Source organism: Callospermophilus lateralis, chromosome 2 (genome assembly GCF_048772815.1).
Source record: "Callospermophilus lateralis isolate mCalLat2 chromosome 2, mCalLat2.hap1, whole genome shotgun sequence".
Lineage (NCBI taxonomy): Eukaryota > Metazoa > Chordata > Mammalia > Rodentia > Sciuridae > Callospermophilus > Callospermophilus lateralis.
In genome coordinates this window covers 195,288,152-195,298,896 of record NC_135306.1, presented here as the reverse complement: position 1 = coordinate 195,298,896, position 10,745 = coordinate 195,288,152, and the positions used below count along the sequence as shown (strand labels likewise).

The 10,745-nt window shown below is 33.5% G+C and overlaps 1 pseudogene; it reads left to right on the top strand.

The window, feature by feature from the left end:
• The first annotated feature begins 7,893 nt into the window (after positions 1-7,893).
• Positions 7,894-8,826, top strand: LOC143391715 (olfactory receptor 4P4-like; annotated as a pseudogene).
• Positions 8,827-10,745: the final 1,919 nt, after the last annotated feature.

Here is a 10,745-nt window from a genome sequence, read left to right as displayed (position 1 = left end):
GTTCCCCAGAGACAAATTACCTGAAGGACACATGAAAAGGAACATAATCATTTATTTTTAATTCAGAACAAATGAATAATTCTCGTAGTTGACCACAGAAAAATGGGTAGATACTCCTGATTGGTATACACACTTGAAAATGAATTGCATATTTTCCAATTTTCTTACTTCTATATTATATCCATTTTTTTTCCACTTCAGATAAAGAAACAATGTCCAGAGAGATAACATAAATCACCTGAGTCTCACTTGTTACCAGGTATCTTCCCTCCTTCACTCTTTATTAAGGTTCATTTACAAATTTACTTTTTTCTTTTATTTATTATTGATGCATATTATTTATACAGAATTGTGTGATTCATTGTGGCGTATTTGCATTTACATGAAAATGTAATTTGATTCAATATAGCTTTTACATTGTATAAGGCAATCTAATTTTGAAACAACATCTATTTGAAAAAACAGTAATGTTTGTACAAGAAAGTGTTTTTCTTTATTTTTGATCCATAAGTAAAAACATACGTCCTCCCTTTCCTTGCTGAATATTTCCATGCCTATTCACAATATCCACTCATGAGTCCTCAAATACTTGAGACTAGAGACTTTCACATCTTCTCCTTCCTATGAACCTGGATCTGACTAAATGACTTCATAGTGCCTTGTTTGACCCAAAGCTCCAGATATGGTGTGGGGTCATAGAAAGAGAAACAAAATTATACAAATTAGATTCTGATGTGATGCTGTTGTAACATTGCTACACTGTTTAACTTCTCCTAGTTTTCATTATCTCATTTCACTTATCACACTATCTCATTATCTCACTGTCACTTATCACAATAGTATTTATTTCTACCATGAAATTAAATCACTTCTATAAACATGGATTAGTCAAAACACCATTTGTCTCTTAACTGGATTAAAGTAAAAGAAAGAAAAAAGGTCATATTCATTCTTTTAATGTCCACTTTTTTATATATCCTTCTGATATTTCATGATATTTTATGGTAATTGCATTAGATTTCCCAGTTTGGGAGAATTCAATATTTCAGGAAGATATTGCCATTGAATGATAATTAAAAATAATTTAAGAAGAGGAGAAAGTATATAATTTAAATAGATGAACACTCAGTAGTGGAATTCCAGGTACTTTAGTAGAGATTACTTGTATATTTTAGTGGAGACATGTATGTGGAATAACTGTAAAGGGTTTTTCTAGGTTCTTCTTCAAATCAAGCCAAGGGCATAAACTGTTCCTCTCATTCTAGACTGTGCTACTGAGAACACAGCCCTTCAGATACGCTAAGTTTAGTGTTCATGACTACTGAGCCATATGTTGGGAGCCCACCCATTGCCTCTGTTGTGCTTGGTACTTCCAGCTTTGGGGAAATTGCAGATCAGTGTTCTATCAAGTCTGTGTACTGGATTCAGTAGTCATTACCGTGCTGCCTTCTCTGGGGCATTACAAAATGATGATAGTAATAACAGCAATGGTAATAGCAATAATGTAATTCAGATTTGGGATCAGGCACATTCTCTACCTTTACATGTTCACACTCCTTTAGTTTTCCTATTGATTTTAAGAACAGCCTGTTCTCCAGTAAGAGAGCCCCTCAATTTAATACACAGCGTATTAGTCTTGGTAAATATACTGCTCAGTTCCCTAGAACAAAACAGGCACATACACACAAGCTGGAGAACCATTCCTCTACTATCTAAAACACAAGGTCCTGGAGGAAACCTTATCGCTCCTTAAACCAAACCACATCCCAAAGATACTTTCCTCCCTTATTTGAGCATTTGAAACCTGACACCACAGTATTCTTTGATAGGATTGTCATCTTTCTATTTGTGGCACTCATGACACACTGTCTCACAGTCATGTATAGAAAACACTTTATCTTATCATCTTAATGATTTCATTCTCTATTTATTTCAGAAAGCAGTGTATTGCAATTTTTTTTTTACAAATTCTAGCAGTTTAAATGAATTTCTCTTTCCAACATACATTCTGTATGTATTTTAAAAGAAAAAGAAAATCTCACCTGTGTTTTCCAGTGATTGAATTTGCTTTATTTTTTAATCTCCTCCTTAGATAATGTGGATGCAGAAGATCAAATTAAAGAAAGAGTGATACCCAAGAAATTGCTTTGTGAATGGTTAGGACCAGAGAATCCCAGACACCTTAAATTCAAAAGCTGGTAGAAGTCAACATATGTTGTTCCTTGTTTTCTTACCTACTTAACTCTGCAGTTTCATAGTACCTTTGACAATAAATTTTCTTCTTTTCTCCTTCTTATAAGCCCTTCCTAAAGAGAATGCAGTAAAATGATAATGACCTTGGGGAAACCTTTTCCCCAACGTCTTCCTCCATAGTCAAAACCATATTACAGACCTAATGATGAACTTTAATTTCCAGGTTGACAGGGAGATTGCAGAGGAGAGAAAGGAGAGCAGGAGAGGTGCTAGGAGATAGGGAGGGGTATGGTCCCTCAGCCCACTTAACATCTTCCTATGGGGAGAACCTGGCCCATCTTCTGGTTCAATGAAGGAAGCAAGATGACCACAAGGGGAATTCAAGATCCTGACAGGAAAGACCCCATATTGGGCTTATAGCCCTAGGTATTGGGTTGAAGTTAAGTTGTTGCTAGGTAACATATTATTAGCTTGGAGGATGGCTCCTCTTCTCTGCATTTTCCAGATGGGGGAAAAACATGCATGGGCAGTGGAGAAGAAATTTTTTTCAAATTCTTTAGTCAAATAAGGTGACAGTCACCCTAAATCACCTCCTTCCAAGTGAGAAGGGAAGAACTACCATGGCCTAATAAAGGTGAGCAGCATTATGTTTACCATGCTTAGAGCTACTTTGCAGCTCAGCCTACTCTGAAATCCAAAGTGTTAATAAACCTATTTTTCTACTTGCCAGTCTCTCACATCTCTCTCTTTTCTTTTTTCTGGTTGTCAAGAATGTGGACCATGGCCAGGCCGTTGGAGCTCACCTGTAATCTCAGAAGCTCAGGATGCTGAGGCAGGAGGATAAGCAAGGCTCTAAGTAATGTAGTCAGACCCTCACTCAAAAAGAAAAAAAAATGAAAGGACTGGTGATGTGGTTCAGTGGTAAAGCCCTCTGGTATCACTCCCCAGTACCAAAGAAAAAGAAGAAGAAGAACTTGGACTCTGGATAGCCTGGGGACACTTGGTGTACACCAGTAAGTAATGGTGATGAGGGAGGAGAAGAGGAAAAGGGAGGCACTAGGAACTGAAATGGAGTGAATTATGTGCCATGCATATATGATTGTACCAAAATGAAACCTACTATTATGTAAAACTATCATGCATCAATAAAGCACATTTTTAAGAAAAAGTCCTACCATCTACTAATAGCACCACCCTGGGGAACAAACCTCCAACAAATGAAACTTTGAGGTATAGAATTAAAACATATCTAAAACATAGCAATATTTGTTGTATAGATATTTTGTTTCACAGAAGGGAGGTTAACTGAATTTCAGTGAAGATGTTTTTAAGTCTATATACCTTGTAGCTCTGCAGGTACTTTAAGGAAATTTATATTAATCAGAATGCAAGTGATTGCATATATGTGTATGTGTATACACACAAGTATAAGTATGTATGTGTACATACATATAAATACATGTGTATGTATTCTCACATGTACATATATAATGTATTTTTGGTTTTTGACTTCATTAAACTTTCTAATAAATTTTCAACAACATATTTGAATTCTGAGTCTATCTGCCAATATAAACAGAACATTTGTTTTTATTTTTATTTGTTTTTTTTATTATGTGTTTTTTCTTTGTTACTCAAACCCTAACCCATCCATTGCAGAAAAAAGAGTTAATTATTGTTCTGTAGTCACTGGTCCAGGAGAATGGTGGGGAAGCAGATTATTGACTTATTAATTACTTTGAAACATTTGTGCTTCTTTCCTTAATGTCTCTTTTGAGATTTTGAGTATCTCTCTGTTTCTCTCTGTTGCTCTCTTACTCTCTTACACTCTATGTCATCTCTCTGTCTAAACATCAGTTTGTCTTCTATCTATCTATTTGTCTGTCTCTCTATCTGATTTTCTTTTCTCTCCTCTCCAGAAATACAGACCTCTCCTATGAAAACCTAATAGTCCTGTAGGGCTGCCCAAATTTCTTCTTACTCTAAGAGGAGGAGTTAATCAGAACTAATAGAATTCCTGAGCTGCTCTGGGTCTAAATAACAGTACTAGCCTCCAGAGAGAGAGTGCATAGAAAGTGGCTATTGCCAAAATGCAAAGTGAATTTACAGTCCTAAAATTCCCAGAAGAATTGAGGAATATAACTTTGGACCAGCGAATAGATGAGTTTTTTTCTTAAACGAAAATCTTTTGAGAAATATTTCTGGGAAAACAATTTCTCATTGCTTTCATAATTAAAAAAAAAAACACCTATGATCTCTTCTCAATTTGTAATTTGTAGTTAGGTCTTGAAGTGTAATTTTTTTTTCAGATGTGAGTATAAAACAGATGACTCTTAGGGCATACATATTAGGCATGATGGTTTTGTTTACTGTAGAGCATCAGCAGGTGTAAGGAAGTTGTACGGCAATTTAAATCCTACATCATTTCCTTGTGGAATGAACAGATATTTCACTGTGAATTCAGGACAGTTTTTTTGTTTGTTTGTTTGTTTTTGGTGCTGGGGATTGAACCCAGGACTTTGTGCATACGAGGAAAGCACTCTATCAACTGAGCTATATCCTTAGCCTTCAGGACAGTTTTAAAGTTTTGAGCAGGATTTAAACTCATTCTCCTTGCAAAATAGTGAAATTTTTCTCTTACACATAAAAGGAAAGCAATCTTGAGGATATTTTCTAAGAAATGGCCCAAATTTGTTTGAATCACTGATTCATAATTTTGTCTTTTATTTCAGGTGTATATATTAGAGGAAAGTAAGCTAACTGTATTACTGAGGAAGGTAAATGCATGAACAAGAGATTTTCTGGAGTAATATAAAACTAACTTGAAGATCATCCACAATTGGTGTTCAGGTAATACCTTTTAGAATCCTTGTTTAATATCAGTAGATCTATTTGCCATCTGCTCTTGTTATTTTAATGGTATGCATTCACATTCAGTCTATCAAATTTAATTGAGAGTAGAACACATTTTTTTTTTTGCAATGTTTGACTTGTAAGCAGAGTCGGTGTTTTGTATATTATATTTAAATAGAATAAAAAGCTCAGACTGTGAGATATCTTCCAAATGTTGATCTTTGGATAAATTATCACCTTTCAAAAGATCATTTCTCAAACTTTCTCTAGGTTTACTGGAATCACATAAAGTAAGTTTATAATAAAGGCAAATTCTGATGTCACCAATAAGAGAGTATATATTTAATATTTGTAAGCCCTAGAGAAACTAGAAGAGATGCATTCTTTTAAGATTATTTTTTGTAGTTGTAAATGAACAGAATGCCTTTATTTTGTTTCTTTTTATGTGATGCCAAGTATCAAACCCAGTGTCTCACACATGCTAGGCAAACGCTCTACCACTGAGCTGCATACAGCCCCAGCCCCAGGAGAAGCATTCTTAACATTGCTGACAATAACTTGTAAGGGGTAAGCAAGAATGTTCAGCAGCACTGCAAAATATTAAAATTAACATTTTAACTTAACTTTGATAGTATAGAAATTTACCTATTTAAAATCAGGTGTTATGAAATTCTCCAAGTAAACAATAAAGTCCTCCTATTTATTTATTTTTTTTGTCAGCCAAACAGTGTCTACTTCCAGTTTTGTTTGGATTGTTTGACAATCTTTATACATTTTATTTAAAGAAAGAGCAGGATCAGGGCAAGGTAAGTAATTCTTAGTTAAGTACCTTTTATTCTACCAGGAGATTAGGTATCAGAATCTCAAATTTGCCTCATAATTTTACTAAGTGATGTCTGTGTTTTGATTGCTTAATTAATGTTGAAACTAAAACTTGGAGAAGTTAACTATCTTGCGTAAATGAGAACAGCTTTTGTGAAAAACGGAGAAATTCACAATAATCATACTTAGGTTTTCTAACATCCCTTGTAAATGGTAACAGAAAATAAAATACATAAAACAAGGTCTGGAGAAAGGATTCTTATATTGTATAAATCCACAGTGGGTGACTGACTGCCATCTCCTTGTCTGGAAAGATGTCTGCTTTGCCCTGATGCCACATTGTTTATAAAAACTAAATAGCTAAATTGAAGCAAAATATTTAAAAAGCCACGTTACGAATCCAGTACCTTGAAGATATCAGAGATAGCTAGGTGCCAAATGTTATACTTATTATAACACAAGTTAACCAATTTACAGACACTTGAATAAAAATGTTGTCCTTTACTTATTTATTTACTTGTTTATTTATTATTGAGTTCTATGATTTCTAATTAGTTCTTCACTGATTTTATAACATGCACACTTTAGTTTATAATGACTTCCTCTTCTTTTACTTGTCTAATACTGGAAATTTGTTTTGTAAAATGTCATATCTTTTCCTGACTCTATTTCCTTGCACCTTGTTGCTTTTGCTCTCCCTGTGCCTCCAGGAGTAATGGCATCTTATTTCTATAAACATGCAGATTGGAATATTGCAGATTATACTTGTCCAATTGAAAGGCTGGTGCTGCAAACTGTTTTCAAAGCCAAGCAATTGGCACCACATGTTTATTCTTATAACTACAATGGTGTAGTTGACAGTGACCTCATGGTCTGAGTGTTATGGTGGTAGTTTCTCCCACTGCTGTTATGTCTGATACATGGTGCCATCCTTATGAAACATAACTAAATAAGTTCTAGCAGATCTATTTTTTAAAAATATTTTGCTATATTAACTCTCTGAACTGGAGAATTCACTGTTTTTCTTAATTGGTTCCTTCTATACAGAAACTAATATGGTTAACTTTGATGGGTATTTTAATTCTAAATTCATTCTAATAACTAGACTTATTATTTAAAATTTATTTTCAAGATCACTTCTGTTTTATGCACGTTTATATAAATGAATGTAATATGTTATTTTCAGAAATGATATACCACTTGCAGTGATTGTGACAAAATATTTAAAGAGATAACAGTTATTAAGTTTTGTTGAAGTGCTGTAACTTATACATAATTTCAAGAATAAGACTTGATGTCTCCACAAAAAAGAGGGAAAGAATGAAATATTACTGAGATATTGAAAGAATAGGGCCAGGTTGAGACTTTCCCCTTTTAATATAATCAAATAAATTCAGCTAGAACTGAAAGTTTAACTTAATGTGTTATCCAAGGTGGTTGTTTAATATCCAGTGTCCCCAATCCCTAAGTCTTCATGGGGATTCAAGGAATATTATCTATAAATCACACAGCTCACAATTAAGGCGATTTTTACAATAAATGAAAATATATTCCTTGATCATGTGTCTGTAGACAATTCAGAGAGCTGCTAGTTTCCCTAAAATGAAAACACAATCATGACTAAAGAACATAGTTAAAATTATAAAACATTCTTTTGTATTATACTAAATTCTTCTTTCCTGATTATAAATGTTGTAAATGATTACAAGTAAACATTTTATTTTAGATAAACGGCAATTTTAAAACATCACATTTCAAAAACCAATAAAATATGTTCTTAGTATTATCAACATGATAGAATACTGGAAATATTAAAAAAAAACTATTAGAGAAATAAGTTATAAAATCCCAAGGAAAAAATGTAATTAATAGTTTGGTTTATTAATTAACTAACTTGTATGATTTGTTAGACTGGATCCCAGGACTTGATAATAGTGTTTACATGATTGTGATCCTATTGCAAAGGCTTTTCTCCAACTTCATTTTGCCACAGGTACTCAGATGTTTGCACAAAGCATGCAATATATGGAAAGTCAGAGAAATGTATCAGAATTCATTCTCATGGGGCTATCTTCTGACCATAACATACAAACATTTTGTCTCGTGTTCTTATTTTGTTATCTTGCCGTATTGGTAGGAAACCTTCTGATCCTCATCTCTATTGGCTGCAGTTCTCTTTTTCACCAACCCATGTACTATTTCCTCAGTCATTTATCTTCTATGGACATCTGCTATACATCCTGTGTGACACCCAAACTGATTGGTGACCAGCTAGTGGGAAGAAACACCATCTCCTATGGCAACTGCATGCTGTAGGTCTTTGCCATACACTTCTTTGGACTGATTGAAATATTCATCCTGACAGCCATGGCCTTTGATCGTTATGTTGCCATCTGCAAACCTCTGCACTACATGACCGTCATGAGAAGAACTAAGTGCAATTTCTTGATCTTGGCTGCTTGGGCTGGTGGAGCTGCCCACTCCTTTCCCCAGTTCTCTATGATAATTAGGTTACCCTTCTGTGGCCCCAATAAAATTGATCACTACTATTGTGACATTTTTCCTTTGCTGCAAGTTGCCTGTACTGACACCTACATCACTGGTGTTCTTATGGTTGCCAATTCAGGACTGATTGCCTTGGTAGTATTTGTTCTCTTGTTTGGGTCTTATATCATTATTCTATTTACACTAAGAAATCACTCAGCAGAGGGGAGACACAAAGCCCTCTCTATTTGTGGGTCTCATATCACTGTGGTTATCTTATTTTTTGGACCTTCCATATTTGCCTACCTTAGACCTCCTACCACTTTCCCTGAGGACAAATTCTTTGCTCTGTTTTATACCATTATTGCTCCTATGTTCAATCCCCTCATCTACACCTTGCGGAACACAGAGATGAAAAAGGTCATGAGAAAAGTTTGGTGTCAAAAGGTATTTTTAGAAGAAAAATACAATTGATTTGTACTATTTAGTGTGCAGCCAAATGAATGCAACCATAAAAGTTTACTTGTATTCAAGGGACACTATCAGTTTTCAAATTATTGAAGTCAAATCATTTATTGATAAATGTCAAGAGATTAGAAACTGAAGCAATACCAATAAAAGGACAATTCCACGTGTAAGACTGAAATCAAGTAAGGAAATATATATATACATACATATAGGTACACCTGCATGAGATTCTGGTTTAAAGGAAAGGAGACTTTGTCATATAATCAATTCTGTTATCATTCCTTATATTTGAGGTTAAAAGTATCTTCAGAAATTAAAATAATTCTTATTATTGGTTTATTATCTGATGCAATGCCAATGTAATATTTCATGACAGCATTCTGAAATCAATTATGTAATGAAAGATCCCAGAGAATTTCATATGAAATGTAAATAAAAAACAGTGATTTGTCTTTCTCTTAAGTTACAGTGCCTCTACTACAACCAAATATCATAGGCAGGGAAAGATTTTAAAGAGTTAAATTTAACACACATTAAAAATACATGCATATTCATGTTTATTCCATAACAATTGTCAATAGCCAAACTATGAAGCCAGCCTAGGTGTCCATAAATTGATGAATGCCTAAAGAACATATAGTATGTACATACAACGAAATCTTACTGAACCATAAAGAAGAGAAATTTGTGTAATATTCAGGAAGATGAATGGAATTGGAGACCATAATTTTGAGCAAAATATGCCAGACTCAGGAGAAAATTGTGTGTTCCTTCATACATGTAGGCTGGAGGGAAAAACCTGGAAGAAGAGTACTGTGAGAATAGATGGGTGACCAGTGGGTGGAATGAGGGGATTAGAAGAGGAAGGTCAAGATTATATGGACAACAAATGGGCTTGAAATTGATTTAATTTTGTTTTATATATCTGTTACCATGACACATGAAAACCATCATTCTGTATAATTGAGATGAACAATGTGAAAAAAAATCAGACCAATGAAAAGTGATTTTTACTTTATGTTGTTTATTAAATTAAATGTAGTTGAATATATAATTAATAATTAAGAGATATTATCCCTTTCCAGTAGAGCTGCATTATTGAGAGGCTCCAAGACTCTTCATTTGGGGGAAGACTGCATGTCAGCTTCTCCTTATGCAGAGAGAAAAGATAAGAGAAATGGATTCAATTGCCATTGTAGAGAAATAAAGACAAATGATATCAAATAAATTTTTCTGGAGCATACTTCTTTTTTGTATGTATTTTTCTTCCCTTTATATTTTAGAAAACCAATAACAAATATACTGGTATATGAGACAGTAAAAACCTACCAATATGGATAAGGAGGAAACATAGCAATTGCAAATATTGTGAAAGGTAGACTTTGGAGAGAGATTTCCAAAAGAACCAGAGAAAAAGTAAAAATAATTTTTAAACTATCATAGAGAAAATATCTCTAAGTGAAATAGGAGAAGATAAATAGCCAAAATATTAATAGTTTTATTTTTAAAATGTAATGATTATTTTATCATGTAAATGAAGTAAAATTTCAAAATATGATCAACAGTAATGCAGTTTAGAAGGAGAGGCAATGAAATAAACATGATATGGAAGGCACACCATATTAATTTATATTGGAAAATAATTATATAAATTATATTTTTTCATAAATTATAAATAAAAATTTATATTTTCCAGATTAGATCATTCTCTAATACCAACCTGTAGAAGACAATATAACAATGCCTACAGATTTCAGGATAAAAAGGCTGACAGCAAAATGTATTATTCTTAGTCCTTGTCTTATCTTTTATAAATTCAGAAAATGATACCTTCATACTCATTTGACTTCATAATTTACCTACCTCTATGTTCTTTTTGATCATAAATTCTCCATATTTTTCTCCTAAAAGTAATTTCAAAATAA